The sequence below is a fragment of the Lissotriton helveticus genome, chromosome 12 (genome assembly GCF_964261635.1).
Source record: "Lissotriton helveticus chromosome 12, aLisHel1.1, whole genome shotgun sequence".
Classification (NCBI taxonomy): Eukaryota; Metazoa; Chordata; class Amphibia; order Caudata; family Salamandridae; genus Lissotriton; species Lissotriton helveticus.
The window spans coordinates 472,812,096-472,831,028 of NC_136073.1; the positions used below are offsets into that span (position 1 = coordinate 472,812,096).

Genomic DNA, 18,933 nt, shown 5'->3' on the forward strand with positions numbered 1-18,933 from the left:
GCCTACTCAACTCACGGGGTCACACTCTGCGACTCTGGGCAATAGCTTGCTTAATCTCCACTACGGCCCCTCGCGGCGGGATGCCTGGCTTTCACCTTGTGGACACCCTGCCGGGGTTTCTCACAGGGGAATACCAGGACGGGTTCCCTAGGCAAGCGCCGGGACGCTTACGGGCAGCTGTGCGCTTTACAAGTCCAGCACATTTACATTTACATTTACTCATCTATGGGACTCTGTGGCCATGAAAGGAGACTCGCATCTGAGAGAGCACCAAACAGAAGTAAAATTTGTAGGGGTGTATCATATGCACAAGTAGTTAACACCCGCATATATAGAGGATTTACTAATCGTGTTCAAATGCAATGTAGGGCTGAGAACTAATGTACTTGGTATTAGAATTACATGGAGAGCTAATGTTAAGAGTTTGAAAATCAATAATGCCGTTTTACCATAGAGATGTCGTTTGATGTGAAGCCTTTCATTAATAAGAGATGTGTTTTAATAGATCATCATTGTGACTTTAGATCTGCTTTATTAAAATTCATAGTTGTACCTTTTAAACGTGATAAAATTGCTTGAGATAGAAAAATGTATTTTGTTTTAAAGATGGAGGCTTAAAGAACGAAAGATATTTTTTATGCTAGGATGTTGGGCACATAAACGTGCAGAGGCCCAGTTCATGAAAATCGTGTAGGCCTGATCGAAGATGCCTTGCTTAGCATTAAATCGTAGAAATGTTTTTGGAGAAAGCTGCCTTTAGCTAAAGTCAATTGCAACATTAAGAAATTGTGAGCCGATTCACATGTATTCCTTTGCAGGTGCAGGACCAAGTAGATAGTGGAGTAGAAGGGCCCATTGTGTATGAATGTTAGGATACTAGGCTCAGACATGGAGGAGTAGCCGAGGAATTTAAGAAAGCAACTTGAAGCGAAGGAGAGCCTGGGACCCAAGGACGTTTTAACAGACAAGGATGGAAAGGTGCCATAATGGAAAAATCTGAAAACCAACACCTTCGAGAGGCGCGTACCGGAAGGCGTGTCGTCCGCATTGTGGGGTTTTTGTATTAGGGACAGCACCCCGAGGGAGAAGGTAGAGTAGATGAGCCGAAGAGCGAGAGGGAGCGGGTGACCAGGCAGAGAGTTTAGCTATGGCTGAGGAGTCTTTAGACTAAGTCGAAAGAAAGAGAGTGAACTTCTTTGGAAGTCGCCACTGCTGACACCTTTATTAGATTGGGCTATTGTTGAGTAGGGATGTCACTTAGTATAGTGTAGGGACAGATTAACCTGAATTTATACCTTTTATCAATGCATACTAAAACTCAGGTTATAGCAATTCTTGTTAGCCTGATGATTCTTGTATTATTCCTGAGCCGCCTGAGACTCTTCCGTAGGATTATGTTTGTATTAGTGCCTGTTTATCTTCTAAACCTTTTGCTGAGGTGTTTATACCTTCAGTTGTTTTTGGCTTTGTAATAAATCTTCAAACTTAGTCCTTAGTCGATGGTTCTGTGGGGGAAACAGTGGGAATCATTGAAATTGATTGACTATTGGTAGATAGATTGCCTAATTCATTCTATGACAGGTAAAAAGGTCCAGTCGGCCTGAGACGGGATTCTAGAGAACGAGATGCAGACTCTAGAAGGAAAATCCCGCCCTTTCACATCTCTGGGACTTTCTGCCCATGGAAGGAGACTCGTGTCTCTGGACTCTCTGCCCATGGAAGGAGACTCGCGTCTCTGGACTCTCTGCCCATGGAAGGAGACTCGCATCTATGGTACTCTCTGCCCATGGAAAGAGACTCGCATCTGTACAGCTCTCTGCCCATGAAAGGAGACTCACATCTGTGCAACTTTCTGCCCATGGAAGGAGGCTCCCATCTCTGGACTCTCTGCCCATGAAAGTAGACTCACATCTGTGCAGCTCTCTGCCCTTGGAAGGAGACTCGCATCTCTGGGGCTCTCTGCCCATGGAAGGAGACTCATCTTAGATTTATACAGATTAAAGAATAAACTTTTCAGGGAACTCACATGATGATAGAGATATTCCTTAACTTAACTGTCTCTCTGGACTATCGATCCAACTTGCTCTGCTTTCTTCTTCTCCGTCATGGTCCTCCTACTATGCTTAGCATCACCTCCCACACCTGCATTAGGGCTATGAAATATGTCAAAGCTACAGATTGGCTGAGGTTTGATCCTACAATCCTATTTGGCTACTGAAGGAAAACCATCACAGTAACTAATACCAAGATTTTAAGATGAGGCTCAACGCAGTCCGAAACAATACAACAGTTCTAGAGTACTTCTGAGAAGTGGTCATGAACTGCTGTTTTTAAATGAAGTGAACCCAGAGGAGAAGAGGTAATGAAAGAAGCCGGGTTAGGGGAAGGTCATCTCGATAGTTCTCGGAGTCGGGGAAAGCTCAGTTCTGGAGAAGGATGTTCCAAATAAGAGGGGTTAACAGAGAAAGATCTGATTAGTACACTGTTGTGAGGAGTCTCCAACGCAGTGTTGGTTTTGCAAGCAGAAGGGTGGTCAGTGCAGGGAGATGGTCTGTGCAGGCTTGGTGAAGCAAGGCGAAGGGTGGATTTGAAAATGTACCTACGGTGGAGGTGCTTACTCTCTTCTCTAAGCTCCCCCTTTACGTCCAGAGGGAGCGGGAAAGCTGACAAATCAAAGAAGACGAGATTGCAATACTGAGGACTTTAAAGCGAATGGAAGGAGTAATCCAGGAGGACCCAGGAAAGGCACATGCAGCAGCCCAGTTTTCTGACCATCGGTGTGTTAATCACCACGCTGGAGATGTGAAAGGAAGGTGAAATTTGCGGATGTTAGAATGGTGGTTAAACAAGTGGCTGAAGGCAGAGGTAATGAGGGACACATTTTGCTGCTGAAGTGAACCCCAAGATCGTACACGGAGAGTGAAGGAAGAATGTAGAGCATGGGAACGGCATGGGCGATTAAATGGCTTTGGGTGCAGCGCTTAACAGGAAATGAAAGATTCTGGCATATGGGACACTGTCAAAACATGACGGACATCCCATGCACTGCATTACAAGTGCCGGAGGTAGACGGGATGTCCGCCATGTTGGGAATGGAGTATCCCATCTGCCAAACTCTAAATGAAGCCCTTGGTCTTAAAGATTAGCAGTTGATATGAGCTCGAAATGTTTTCAAATCTGAGCCCCAACATACAGGACTGTACTACTGGTCGGCACTCAAGTATATCTCAAAATGAAGTAATCTGGAAAAAAAGGTTTTAGCGATGTTTGCTATTCCCAATGATCAAATATTGAAAATAAATCTACACTAGAGAACTGTTAATATTTTAATTAAATACATGATTCAAGAAACCATGTTTTAAAAAATAATAGCTTCCAGTCTGGGTGCCCCCACAATACAGCGCAATCACATTTTGCACTTGACAATGATTAACTTCCCGCCAAGCCAGGAACAGGAAGCTGTAACATGGCTGATAAGCTTACTGCAGAGGCTTTCAAACCCAAGGCAGGCAGGCAGGCAAACGACGTCATCAGCTGCGATGTGCCTCACCATTGGCGACGGGGTGCTACAGCGCTGGGGTTATTTATAGGATTCAAACACCCTTTCACGAAAACATGACAGGGCCGTGTGATGACGCATCATTGTTTAGGGGAAAAGGAATACAGGTTATCATGTAAGCACATCTTGTGCTCCTGACGCAGGCGCGCCGCGGTGTGCTGTTTTTAATAGGTAAAGCGTGGATCTGACCTGTTTAGAAAACAATGTACAAATAATCATGGGGTTGCACTGACGTAATCCAATGTGTACATACATCGGCTGCTGAGATGGGAAAGCGCGCTTTAATTCACTCGGCAGAGGTAAAAGACAGAACCACATAGGTTTGATCAAGTGTCTGAAAATCTCACATTCCCAGTGTCTGAAAATTAGCCCAAAACCTATTGAGTCCCAGGGTGGGGCTGGGATTGAAACTAGACCCAGGCAACAAAATAAAAGTTGACCCCATTAGCGAATCAGAGAGCAAAAAAAGCTCACATTTGCACATTGGGTCAGTTCTGCACGTGTACACATACGCTATGTAGGTGTTTTGCAAGGTATGGAAGACTGTATGCATGCGGGCTTGCTACAGGCAATGTTGTGGTCATATCAGGGAAATCAACTGTAAAACGGGCCCATCAGACCATAAACATGCCTGCAAACTGCCAAAAAAGGCCTACACACCGATCAGTCGGACCAGTGTTTCTGGCAGTGCCAGCTGCCCTACAGAGCTTAGCCCCTCTTGACGGTTGGTAAGCACTGAAACTGCAAGGTGCCACATTTACCAGGAGTGGTATCGTCTTCCCATTTGGGATGCACAGCTTGGTAACAACGTAATACTGTAATTGTCACCCCCTCCGAGCTGTAAAAATTCAGAAAGCTGCAGTGCTTCCCTACAGGATCGGACTCGACCAAACACTATACCCAGCACCAAAATAAAAGTGGATCCCACTAGCGAATCAGGGAGGTAAAAAAAAAAGTCATCCACATTTGCACATTGGGGCAGTTCGGAACTCGGCAATCACACACATTATATAAGTGTTTGCAAGGTGTGGGAAGCGTCTTCCCTGTGTGGGCCTGTTAGGGGCAAGTAGTACCAAGCAGTAACATATCTAGGGCAGTGCGAACGGTACAGTTGCACTGGGCGCTGATCTGTGGTCGGGGCGCTGACCTGTGTTTAGTAATAACTTATGATTGGACAGATGAGGGACCCTTTTGCATTGTGATGGTGAAGGAATCTGAGGAGGCAGCCATAGGGGGTGGGGGTGCCATAAATGATTGACGCCAGCGTTGAAGCCGGCCCTGGTACCAAGTGCGTGACCCTGTGCCTGAGCAACACTGGCTAATGCGCCCTGCAACTCTCCTAAGCGCACCCCATCGTCTCTAAATGTATTCCTGTGCTATCCGCAGGATCTCCTTCTCTTGGGTAGACCCAATCACCCTTAAAGTGTGGCGTCTGTCTATCTCCTTGGGTTGCAGCAGCATAAATGGCGTCCTTGATTTTGTATAATCCTTTCTATGAGGGGCACCAGTCGATTTCTTAGCATTGCTGCACACCCAGTTCAAGACCTCACGACACCTGTCTGTGTGGTGGTTGTTCACTTTTCATGGGATATAATCTTCTGCTCCAGGATGAACTCCATAGACAAATATATTATCAGCTAATGCTGATTTCTTGGTTTGGTTCTACGGGTTGTGCAGTCTGGACGTCTTTTATTTCACTTTACGCTAAACCAAAACCAGTATGAAAATGGAAGGACTGGGTTGCCCCGGATGGTTTAAATAATAATCAGTCAGTTGGCGGCCATTTATTTGGAATAGGGCTGTCTTAAATGACGCCAGTATCTGGCAGAAAGCCAAGTAGCCCGCTCGTACCATGAGGGACTACTGGGTATCACACATCACCATTGTCTTGTCGTCAACTCTTGAGCCATTATCCAATTTCTCCAACGTTTGTGATCATGCAAACGCCTGGAAGCCATTTGTTGCCTCGTATATTACAGTGCCACGAGTTATATGATTTCTAGGAGCTGTTATAAGGAGAGGATACAATTGTTTTTTCTACTGTATAATCGTCATAACTGAATTTGGTAGCTTTTAATTGTATTTTTACACCTGATTAGGATGCTTTACATGCTCCTATGTAAACTTTGTCTTGATGAGGCCATAAATCACTGGCTGAAATACCTAGACACCTTTAACACTTGAGGAGTTCACTCTGAAAATACAAGTGGTACAGTGGTGGCTCCTCCACTAAGGTGGAGGAGCGTCGCCCCACTGCTCTATGAGCAGTGCAAAGGAAAAAAAATGATAATAACAGAACGTTATAATCATTTTATTTTTAGTATGGAGCCAGGTTAGGTGGGGTGGGGCTGGGCGTAAGTCAGAGGGAGGACGAGTGGTTGGTGCACCATCAGTGCGCATGGCGAGCCCCCCACCCAGACATTGCTGACTATCTCGCAAACATACCACTGCCGGAACTACGAGATGCCCAGAGTGAAGATCTGGCAGCGCCCATAACAACGGAGGAGCTCCGCGTAGTCATCGCTGCTCTCTCCAATGGCAAGTCCCCAGGCCCAGATGGACTGCCAGCGGAGTTCTACAAGGCCTATTCAGACCTGCTGATCCCAGAGCTGATTCGGATGTATGAGGCGGCATTAGAGGACTCCTCCTTTCCACACACACTCAATGAGGCCACCCTGGACTCCCTCTTAAAACCAGGCAGAGATGGGAAGCAGTTGGGTTCGTACAGACCTCTTGCTCTTCTCAATACTGATTATAAAATGTTAGCATCTACCTTGGCACAGCGACTAGCCCCCTTCACACCTACACTAGTACATGTCGACCAAAATGGTTTTGTGCCCAAGCGAAGCACCTCACACAATATTCGTCGATTGTTTAGAGTGCAAGAGTATGCAGTGAAGCAATGGCCAAGGTCAGGCTGCTTGGTACTCGTGTTGAAAAAGCGTTCCATTCTGTGGAATGGCCATACCTCCAGGAGGTACTGCAGAAATACAAATTAGGAGAGGCATTTATAGACATGGTCAACCTGCTCTATCAGACCCCTACAGTGACTTCGGGTCACCGATTTTTGCATATTGTACACTCAAACTGAAAACTCAATAAAATGTGTTTAAAAAAAATCAGACACCTACAGTGCGGGTTCGCACTGGAAACCTACTGTCTGCAGCCATAAGAGTCCGGAGGGGCACGAGACAGGGCTGCCCTTTGTCACCGCTGCTCTTCTCCCTGGCAATGGAGCCACTGGCAGAACTATTGAGACAGCAGGGCAAGGACTGGGGCATACCCTTGGTAGACGGTATCCATGCGGTCTCACTATATGCAGACGACCTGCTTCCATATATTAAAGATCTCACAAATGTGCGCGGGAGTTAACTGACACCCTAAACACCTTTGCAGCCCTTTCGGGACTAAAGGTTAACTGGGGTAAGTTTGGAGTGTACTCCTTCAGCCCAGAATGCAGGAGTGTGAGGTGCGACTCAGCGGGGCACGGCTGGTCTGGCACGCTACCACATTCAAGTATCTGGGTATCCATATATACCGGTCCCCCGCAGACGTGCTGGAGGGCAATCTGGTCAGAGCCATCTCTTCCCTGCAGGCACAAATCGCCTTCTGGAAAATGCTCCCCCTCAATGTACCCAGCCGGGTAACTCTAACGAAAATGATTGTCCTACCACGGCTCTTATACTATTATTCCAACATACCGGTATATGTTCTGAATCGCATTTTTCGAGAATTGGAAACCATGATTAGAGCACTCATTTGGAACACCGGCAGACCCCGAGTAGCGCTGACGAAACTCTACATACCAGTGGCAGCGGGGGGACTCGCGGTTCCCAATCAGGAACTCTTACCTGGCAGCACAGCTGCAGTGGGTTGTTGGCTGGCTGAGTGGGAAATGCCTGGCTGACACGACCTCCGACACTTTAACCCTGACGCACGCACAGGTCCTCACGCGATTTCATCCCCTGGCCAAGCTACCTCGCTCGACACAATTACATTTAGCAGTGGCTCACAAGTGCTACACGCGAAGCTTGCGACTCACGCGGGCGGTGACGCCTATGCCCCCGCACTCCCTCTGCTGGGCACTCCCAAAGAAGGAGGGGCTGTAACCACGTCCATTCTGGACCGATGGGACCAGGCCGGAATAGACACGATGGCTGACCTATATACGGATGGTGCTCTGCTTCCATTCGACAGACTAGTGGAGACCACAGACCTACCGGCAGGGCAGTTCCTGCTACACACATCATTGATACGCACATACACAAAAGCTTGGGGTGACATGACTGAGGAACCGCAGACACACCAGTTGGTACAATATATGCACGTCATGGGAAATGGATCCCATGTGATACACTGGTTAGCGCAGGCACTATTATCGCACACAGCTGGCACCCTCCAACCACTGAGAGATAAATGAACGATAGATAGGGGCAAAGACTGGACGGGCAAGGAATGGCAGAGAATACTGGAGGGACCCGCTAATATCCCATGCAACTCGCGGTTCAAGATTATCCAATTCTATAAAATACATAGAGTGTATCTGTCACCAGATAAAATTAACCAATATTTCACAATAAGCACGTCCATATGCCCGCGCTGCTCAATACCAGGTGCGGACATTTTACATATGCTCTGGACCTGTCCTAGGCTGCTGGCATACTGGCGCGGCATAACGTCGCTGTTGACGAAGGGGACTGACGTAGAACTGCCACACACATGGGAGACATGTTTGCTGTGCTTATTTAAAAGAACGAAACATACTAAAGTTCACGCCAGATTTTGGGACTTGGGGCTTGTCACTGCTAAGAGGCTCATCACCAAGCATTGGAAGAGCGGGGATTCACCACAAATCAAACATTGCTGCACCTCCTTCAATAACTGGGCGGCAGCAGAAAGTGCGACCCTACACAGGGAGGAGACGGCGGGACTGAGAGCCGTCCCAATAGCGCAATCTTGGGATGACACTTTTAAATCCTTTCGACAGGCGTGTCTTGAGCAGGGAATCACGTAGACGTTTGTCGGGCTGAGCGTCATAAAAATGACTGACAAGAGGGAAGATGGCGCACCCAGGGGAGGTGACTTGACTCTAGCAGACAATAACATGCTTCGCACATGACATAAGATACTGATCACATGCCACCAACAAGTAACTCAGACCTGCCCCCGCACGCACGACTGGACACCGACATCCCACCGTAACCGTGCTGAAGTTAAGTCCACCCATCCCCACACTGCCACCCTTACAGCTAGGGGCAATACTGTACTTGTATTGACACACATGAACACAATGCCTGCCTACACACCCCTTTGAATTTACCACAGAACAGTGCTTTGTTTCTTTGTATTCTTTTTCCTACCTTTAATTGTTATTGACCCCTTTTGCCATTTGACCAGTATATTAGTTCCCCCCCTAGTTGACCGCGTTAGCGGTATCCCGCCAAGTTCATTAATGGACACAATAGTTATGCTGATTAATTACCACTGTACAGAATGTCATACGCCTGTACATTACATGGTTGGCCACATTCACACCTATATTTGAGGGGCCACTCCACATAAGAGGTCTTTAGGCCATGTCGGGTGGAGTGGGGAACTGTCTCATATGACAAACGCTGGGTCCCAGTTGGAACACATACGCGAAATACACCATACCCACGACTGATCCAGACAACGACTTGCCCCCTACTCTCTTTTGACACCTCGCTGGGCGCATGTTAGCAGCACCCGAAAGGCCCTGACGCTGTGGCATGTAACGTTGATTCAATTCCTGGGCACCATCTTCCTATTAGCTGAGTGTCCATAACTCTGTAGAGATGGGAAACACTCTTCGGTACAAAGTATTATGAGGAACTGTTATATGATCTGTATACTTCCTCTTTCTTTCGAACATCAGCAGCTAGGAAATGAGACAACTGTAATGTAGGATTATTGTTGCTGTACAGGATCATTGCCATGACTCGAAAAGTTGTCCCCCCGCCCCCTTTTTCTTTATTTATTGTTCCTTTTACCCTCCTCAACTTAACGATTTGCAATGTGACTATAAGTTGAAATGTCAATAAAAAATATTCAAACAAAAAAAATCAGTGCGCATGGCGAGTTGGCATTCCGTCTTGGGCCGACCAAACCATCATGCGCACTTAGCATGTTCTCCACATGGCTGTATTGCACAGCCTGGGTGGAGAAGATGCACAGGCTCCCATTCCTTGTCCGAGCACCCTACCAGGCCACTTAGACCAATCACAACACAACTATCATGAGGTTGACAGCAGTGTCGTGATTGGCTAGGGTAGTCTGGGAGCCTGAGTGCTGCCGGGAGCCAGGAAAACAGAAAGGATGGAGGAGAGATGGAGGCTGGCAACCAGCAGGTAAGTCTTCTTTTTTTTTTCTTCTTTTTCTAAACCCACCCCTGCCACCCCACCACCGTTCCCTACTAGCTGCCACTGCAAGTGGCATATAAGGATTGATTACATCCTTACCAGACGTTGGCCTATGGATTTTGCCTTTGGAGTATCATTTTTCAAACTACCTAAGGGTGTATAAATGGACACAATTTATGTGCATACAACCCCGTAAATGCTTACAATGGACTGTGTCACATTTTGCACATAGTGTTTACATACACGGCATGCACTTTAATAAGGTTAACTGTTGTATTTTGAAAAAATGTAAAAATAAATGAGCATTGAATTTCAAAAGGTAACTAACGTTTGCCTATTATACACGATAAAGTGATACTATATGTTCTGTCATTGCCATGGGGAGAGTAGGAGAAATAATTGGCGTAAAGAAAAGTCAATACAATGAAGCAAAAATTATGGGTACATTCTTGAGTTAAGTTAAAGGCCGTTAAGTGTGATCTTTCCCTTAGGGAACCACACTTTTCATATATAGATGAGAGCCCAAGTTCCAGGGAATTAACTGGGCTCCTGAATTCTTGGGACAATGTGTCTTCTTCTGGTGGGAGGAAAACATATGTGATGTTTGCTTTTTTCCCTGTGACATAGCATCTCTGATTCTGGATGGACTACATACACCCATGTGCCTTTTCGGTCTATTCACTTTACTGTGGGAGCAGAACCTCTTCCACTTTGTGGATCTGATAGACCCATGCACATGGGGTGGTTCTTAATGTTTCATTTGAGACAACATTTTGCATTCCTGGGACCCCCATAGACTAATGTATGAATAGTCACTGTTCATTTCTGAGGGCATAACACCCCCAATCCTGGGTGGAGACCATGGACCCATGTAGAGGTGGTGTCTGTTCATATTTCCTGGGACACAGATCTTCCACTTGTGTGGTTAGCCCCTAACACATTTAAAAATGGTGTCTGTTGATTCTTCGGGACTTACCTTCTCTAATCCTGGGTGGCCCTCATAGTTAGCCAATTTCAAAGGGTTCCCAAATCGATGTAGAAGACCCACAAACAAAAATGTCTCTGGATTTTTGTGGCACAAAGCATCTCTGCTCCAGACTGGACCCAATAGATTCATTTAATTATGGTATTTGTTGATATCATTGCGTCACACCATCCTAGGTGTAGCTATCAGACGGATAGCTCACTATCAGAGGGGTAGCTCTCCACACAGTCATCATAAGAAATAATGCTGAGAAGTACATTAAGGAACATAAGTAAGCATATGCGAACACAATTCTACCTGTCCTACTTACTTCAGCTTCATGCCATGCTTAGGCCCCCCACACATTTTCTGCAAAATGTTAGGGGCACACATATGAATTTCACAGACACACCAAAATGCCTCCCAGGTAGATCACACCATGAAACACAGTCTCTGCTTACAATGCAAAACAAATTGAGCAGTTTCTTACTTGGCTATCCAGAAAATGATCTGATCTGATACCTCACTAGAGGAAGGAAATTGAAATAGAAATGCTACAATACAATGCAATTATAAAGACTAAAAATGCTAATGCCCGGGGTTGGTGCTCAAAATAGTACCTGCGTGTGGGAGTATTCAGTCAGAATATCTTTATTCGACTTATTCCAAGTCATACAAAGAAACGCAAAAGAAAAAACACATTCAAGCAAAACAATCATATGATAATTACATAAGAAACATACTTAGACATACAGTGTCTAAAAAGCATCTGCCTAAAAAACAAACACATATTAAAATACTATATACAAATTTAAGAATTCATTTTATATAAGAAGATGCATTTTTGTTTCCCCTAAATGGGGGCATTTTTAAGAAAAAGAATTGCCAATGGTTTTAGCTTTAGCCCTTGCAGCTGCCACTAAAAATTTTGCAACACTAAAAGTAGTGCAAGGATTTGTCAAAAGCTGTAAAAAAAAGCAGAGCAGGGCGCACCTGTGTGAACCCTGCTTCTTTCAAGATGGGGAGCAAGTATTTTTTTCTCTGCTCGTGAAACAGACTACAAAACATGACAAAATGCATTGTGTCCTGCACCGAAAAATTGTCACAGCTGCAAGGGGCAGCTTGTTCCGGCTTCTGCCAACCGTTAAAAGAACCAAGGTGAAAGTGTAAAAGATTAAACCTAAATTTAATTAATAAAAACCTATGGTAAGGGATTGTGACGTAGCTGAGATAAGGTGCGAGATGGGGTTCGCTTACCAAAAGGTAGTGTGCTCTGACTGCTGGCTTCTTCAGTTCAGCTACCTCACGGCAAGCTTCCTTCCTTTCATAAAATAGCGTTTTAATTAGACCTATATCTTGGGCCCTGATTTTATCTGGACAAAAGAAAAGTTCTGAGCGACCCAAGTTCGTGAAGGATTTAATCAAATACTCCAGCCATGGGATCTTCCTGTATTTGTCTAAAGAAAGAACGTCCTTCAAGATACTGTGGTTCAGTGAAAGATCTTCATTTAACCACATTTTCATCCACATGGTCAAGGGCGCTAAACTCAATAGGTCTGATAAGTACGCTAAACCCAACTCCTTATGGATAGAATAAGTTGGAGTTGACTGAGGTACAGATAAGAGCGATCTAATGAATCTGTTCTCGGCTCTCTGGATGGGGTCAAGATTTACATATCCCCACAAGGGGGAACCGTATAAGGCAATAGCCACAGGTTTGCACTTGTAGATTTTTAACAAGGCTTCCATAGGTCTTGCTCCCAACTTACTTGCGAAACCTAAGAGAGCTGAGGCCGATCTAGTAACCGCCAAGCGCTTTGCGCTTATCTGTGGGCCCCACGTCCCTTTATGATCAAACAAGACGCCCAGATAGGGAAATGTGGTGACCTTGGAGACTTGAGCCCCACTGCAATAAAAGGATTTATGGCTCTTTTTTGCACAATCCCGACCCATGACCATCGTGTGCGATTTAGACACGTTAATCTTAAGGTCCAAATTCTCCATGAAGGAACCAAAGGCATTTAGGAGAACCTGAAGACCAATACCAGTGCGGGCGATCAGCACGGCATCGTCCGCATACAGGAGTGCCGGAATTTGGGTATCTCCTGCACGTGGAACGTCCGTGCCCCTACCTCGCAGGTATGCCCCCAGGCCGTTAATATAAATCGTAAAAAGCGTGGGGGCCAAAATGCAGCCTTGCCGAACCCCCTTTAAAGATTTAAATAAAGGGGTACACCTTCCATTGTTAGACACTCGGACAGCTGCAAAAAGTTCCTGGTGCAAAGTGGCCATAAATGCGACCAATGCTTTGTCTATGCCTAGTTCCAATAAAATCAACCATAATTTGGACCTATTGACAAGGTCAAAAGCCGAGGAGAGGTCCATGAAAGCTAAATACACGGACCCCTCCTTGGCCACTGTGTACTTTGAAATGAGTAAATGCAAATTGATGCATTGCTCGATTGTGCCTTTTTTTTCTCTGAAACCATATTGCAGTTCTGAGAGCCCACCACAGCCCTCCACATTCTCCCTTAATCTTTGCAAAAGGACTCTTCCCAAAACTTTTACAGTTGAGTCCAAAAGTGAAATAGGTCTATAAAATGCTGGGTCGTCCCGCTGACCTTTGTTTTTATAAATAGGGACGATGGTAGATATTGCCCATGAAGCGGGGGCTGGGTTATCAGTAACAGCATTAAACACATTACACAAAACGGTAGACCATAGTTTAGGTGAGTACATAAAGAAGTCAGCCGGGACTCCATCCGGACCGGGTGCCTTATATTTTGTAGTTGCCTTAAGTGCATTTTCAACTTCTTGTGGGTTAAAGATGATAGGGTGAGCGGGTCCATTATACAATAAGCCCTTATTGCCCACATCCCCCTCATCGGCTTCATATACACTTTTAAAGAAAGACAGCCATTTATCATCAGCAATCACACAGTCCATGGGTTCATTTTTATCTTCTGAGAATAAAGGCTGCTTGATAATCTCCCAGAACCTCCTACTATCCTTCAGTACTGCCGCTGACTGGAGGTTTTCCCATGTTTCATGTTTGATGGAGTCTTTACAGTTTTTTATTGCTGACTTATAAACTTTCCTTAGTCTCGCAATTTTATCTGTTGCCCTCGGTACAATTTTTAGTGCTGCCATCAGGTCTCTGTGGGCCTTCGAGCATGCTGTGTCGAACCAACGCTTGTGTCCTTTAGGTCCCTGAATCGGTTTAGCTAACAAGTCACTAGAGACCTGGACACGTGTGGGAGTATTGTAAAATACTGATATTGATGGGTAGAAATGGAATGAAACATGTAATGTCCGGTACACTAATTTTGTCACACTCTTAAGTCTCATGCAGGAATGCAAAAATTGTAGTTTGAAGTTTAACGTTGTACAGTGTAAATCCAGAATCACAGCATGGAGCTGGTCCTCAAAACTATTTACTTTGAAGGTCTTCTTACACGTGAAAATTATCATGTTTTATTGATATTAAAGAAGACAACTCTACTTCTCAAGACCAGAAACACTTCCTGCACCTTCTACAGACTTGGATGTTCAGCACCTACCTGGAGTTCAACCCCACCAAAACAACATTTCTGCTGTTTAACAGTAACAACCAGCAACAACTGGTCTAAACCTTGATCAACTACGTGAATCAGGAAGGATTCAAACCCAAAATGTCACCAAGTGCTAAATCACATGGATTCAGCCTGGCCACCGACCTCACCCTCAAGGAATACATTGCAAAGAAAACCAAGACATCCTGGTATCAGAATTCTGTACTAAAGAAAGTAGAACTATTCCTCCTAGAAAGGGACTTTAGTACAACTTCCTACACATTGTAGCATGCCTCACCAATTGCCTGATGAAATATGACCAGATCCTCCCTTCCCTGATGGAACGTTACCAGCTCCTGTTGCAGCTATGAGTCATCTTTCTAACCAGTTGCATCAGCTTAAAAAAGCCATCAGGACCAGCACCCCATTTATCAGGCTACGGAGCTCACCATCACAGGTGGGTCTCTGCACACCCACAGCCAGATCATCATTAGACATGAAAATGAAGAAGTGCAGAAAGAAAAACAAAACAAGCCTTGTCCATCTATGTGCCTAGGATCTGGAGTGACATCCCCAGATCTATCAGCATGACCTAAACCCACTCTCAGAACCCAGCCACCCCTCCAGTCACTCATTGACTGTATCTTTGCCTTTCTTCACTTCTCCTTTGGGTTTGTGCTATAGAAACACCACAAAAGTACATTTCCAATTCCTAAAAACTAAACTCTCACCTACACTTCCTTGTGAGTAAATCTCCTACAAACATAGTTGTTTGTGAGTATTCACAAGTCTTTTCTCAGCTCATTTGTACCCTGGAAAAAGTCACAATGTACCCTTGTCAAGTACAGTAACTGGAAGGGAATATCGCTAAAATTGGTGTAGGTGTATTGGGAGTGTGTGTGTTTGGGAAAATACAAAAACATAAACGTGCAATTGATCTAATGCATAAGCATTTTCCATGTCATTTTCATACTAGATACAATTAAGGATGGAGAAAGCGGGAAATTTCAACATCTGTTTGATTTCTGGGTGTAATGGTATGGAAGTCTGAGCATTGTAAAAGGAGGACACATGTAGACTCAGATGACCTTCCATTAGCAATACCTTTATTGGTTGAGTGCCCTCTCACAGAGTTAATTAAAGAATTTCTCTTACTTTATGTCAATGTCCTACATTTACAGGTTCAGAGCATCACTAAACGATTTGTCTTCCACATATCCCTTAGAATATCACTGATACCTTCATCCATCTTCCTGCATAACACTCTTAGATTTGGTCTAGTCCCAAGAGGCCATTCATATATAAATGGAATACTTCTAGTAAAATTGCCTTCCAGCATATTAAAGCACACACCAGGTGCTTAGGTTACTAAAGTGAACAATGTGTTTACTTATCCAAGTCAGCAGCATGTTTTAAAAAGAAATGGATGTGTCACCTCACCTACATAGTATGGTGGCATGCTTCATCATCAATGACCTTTTCACACCAAGGTAGGTAGATAACACCTTGGCAGACCCGACAAATGGTTCAGAGTTCAGATAAAATTACCTGGATATTTGTAGGGATCCAGATTCCTGTTGAAAACATAGGGTGTGCCCCTATGAGATATTCCACTTTATTGATTGGGGACCCAAATATAATTAAAATATCAATACTGTGGGTGTTAGATGAGATATAATGAACCATCCGTCCACTTTATACTTGCAGCCTTTTCCTATGCCTCTATGGGTTAACAGCTTTTGTGAGGGCGTTAACTAATGTAGGTATCCTTGCATCTAGTTCTCTCAAAACATGCATGAACACTAAGGAATGCTAAACATTAAACCAGAATTACTGTTTTTTGAAGACCATTCTCTATGGGTTATTACAGCATCATGGACCTTATGGGGATGCTCCGCCCTGTAGTCACGCACTCATCAAGGATTAGGAACCTCGGAACACCTACCAATCCCACATCAGTTCTATTGGAAGACAACATATGATCACCAAGTTTCATTGTACAGATTACAAAAGACTTATGGGTAGAAGATTTATGCTGAAATTGATACATGGGGTTCAACCAGGACATCGCAAATGAAGACTTAGCCTCTCTATCCAATATCATCCCCACTGATTGGTCTGACCACCACCTCATTCTGTTAAAAATTTCCCCACCTACCCCACCCGCCCCGACTAGAAACAACAAACCAAGATCACAACTAGAAATCTTAAGCAAATCCCTCCAGGTACACTTGAATCTAAACTCGAAGCACAACTCTGTCTCACCTCACTCTCTCAATGCAAATGAACTCACAGAGCACAACAACAGATCAGCCTCTGAGGTCTTAGACCGACTTGCCCCTCTCGCAACAAAAACACTGAAAAATATTCCCTCCAAATCCTGGTTTACCTCTGACCTCAACAATGAAAGACGCTCACTCAGACTCGCGGAAAGAACATGGAGACATCACCCCTCCCCTGCCCATCTAACCCTCCTTAGAAACGAGCCACCTATAAAAAACACATCTTCTCTGAAAAGGCTTCTTATTTCCGAACACAACTCTTCCAGGCTAAGAACCATCCCAGAGAATTATTCAACATTGTTAGAAACCAAACTTCCACGCCCCTCAAGCCTTCTGGCCTCCACCAACAAATGTGTTGAAATTGCAAACTTCTTTAGCGAAAAAATTGCTAAAATTGATAAATCCTGCCTGAATACACAGCCCCCCCAACACCCCAATGTCCTCCTGATGCGACCCTAATACCACTTTCCCTCCTACCCCCATACCCTTCCTTTCCCTCCCCTCACCCACCCTACCGGAAGCTAGCCCCACTGAACCTCGGCTTAAAAACAATGCCTCTTGGCATAATTTCAAACCTGTATCAGAACTAGAAGTCTTTAACATCATATCCAAACTTCAACCATCTTCCCATACAAAAGACCCACTACCATCCCCCCTCGTCCATGAACTTAAGAGCACATCATCTCCCCTTACTGGACCAATATCATCAATTCCTCACTTTCCACAGGGTGCGTCCCAGTTTCCCTCCAACTTGGCCAAATCACACCCATTTCCAAAAACCCTAAAGCCGACCCTAAGGACCCTAATAACCTCCGCCCCATCTCTAACCTTCCCTTTCTCTCCAAAGCTCTAGAAAAATGTGCCCTTCTCCAATTAGATATACACATTGACTCCTTCAACCTACTCAACACTCTTCAATCTGGTTTCCGCAAAGGGTGCAGCACAGAAAAAGCATTGATTAATATAGTAGATGATCTCCACCTCGGCCTGGATAAGCGAGAGTCCTGCATACTCATTCTTCTTGATCTTACCGCTGCATTTGACACAGTAAACCACTCAACCCTACTTAAGATACTTCAAGACCGTTTCGGCTTCAATGGCGCTGTCCTTAATTGGTTTACCTCCAACTTCCAACACAGAGCCCAAGTTAAAATACAAAACCACCTCTCCTGCCCCACACCTGTCTCCCTTGGTGTCCCCCAAGGATCAATTCTCTCTCCCGCACTTTTCAACCTCTTTATGGAACCCCTGACCCTCATACTCAAACAAGCCAGAATAAATTACCACCGACATGCGGACGACACCCAACTGTACTATAAAATTAAATCACACACCGATATTCTCCACCTCAACTCCGCCCTAATCAAGATTCAAGCTTGGTTCTACTCCAATCACCTTAAACCCAACCCCAGCCAGACTGAAATAATTCTCTTCACTCCTAAAAACAATCCTCTCCCCATTCAGTCTTGGATCTCTGACCTTAATACCCTCAACTTCTCTCTTTCCCTAGCTGAACCAGTTAAATCTCTTGGCATCACCATCAACAGAGAGCTAACGCTCAATTCCCATATTAAAAACTCGGCAAAGGGAGCACTTCTCACACTCTGGCATCTTAAAAAAAATCAAACCGTTTATCCCCGCTGAAAATTTCAAATTGATTGTCCAATCTTTAGTCCTCTCGAAAATTGACTATGGAAATGCTTTGATCGCCGGAACGCCCAAAATTCACCTTACCCCCCTCAAATCCGTCCTCAACTTAGCGGCTAGGCTCACAACAGACTGCAAACGCTTCGATCACATATCACCTGCCCTCAAGACCCTTCAATGGCTCCCCATTGAAGGACGTTCCTCCTATAAAATAGCCAGCATTACACATAAAGCACTCTACCAAAAAAAAACACCTTACCTCTCAAATAAACTCAAGAAAGTAGGTTGCGCCTGACAGCTGAGAAGCACAAACTCACTTCTCCTCATCCCCCCGCTTTTGAAAAAACAAACCTCAAAATCCTGCTCTTTCTCTGGAAAGGCCCCCAGCATCTGGAATGCCCTGCCTAAAAATCTACGAGAAAACCCCTCCTATCTCAATTTAAAAAAAGACCTTAAAACACACATGCTCAACAAATACTGGGGCTCTTAAGCCGCTATGTACTACACTTTCTACACCCTCACTCTCCCCAATCTTTCTCTCCCCCACTCA

At 44.9% G+C, this 18,933-nt stretch overlaps 1 protein-coding gene across 1 annotated transcript in view; it reads right to left on the reverse strand.

Moving 5' to 3' along the window:
* ADCY7 (adenylate cyclase 7) overlaps window positions 1-18,933 on the reverse strand; it is a 441,560-nt gene that overhangs the window by 109,856 nt on the left and 312,771 nt on the right. The window lies entirely within an intron of this gene.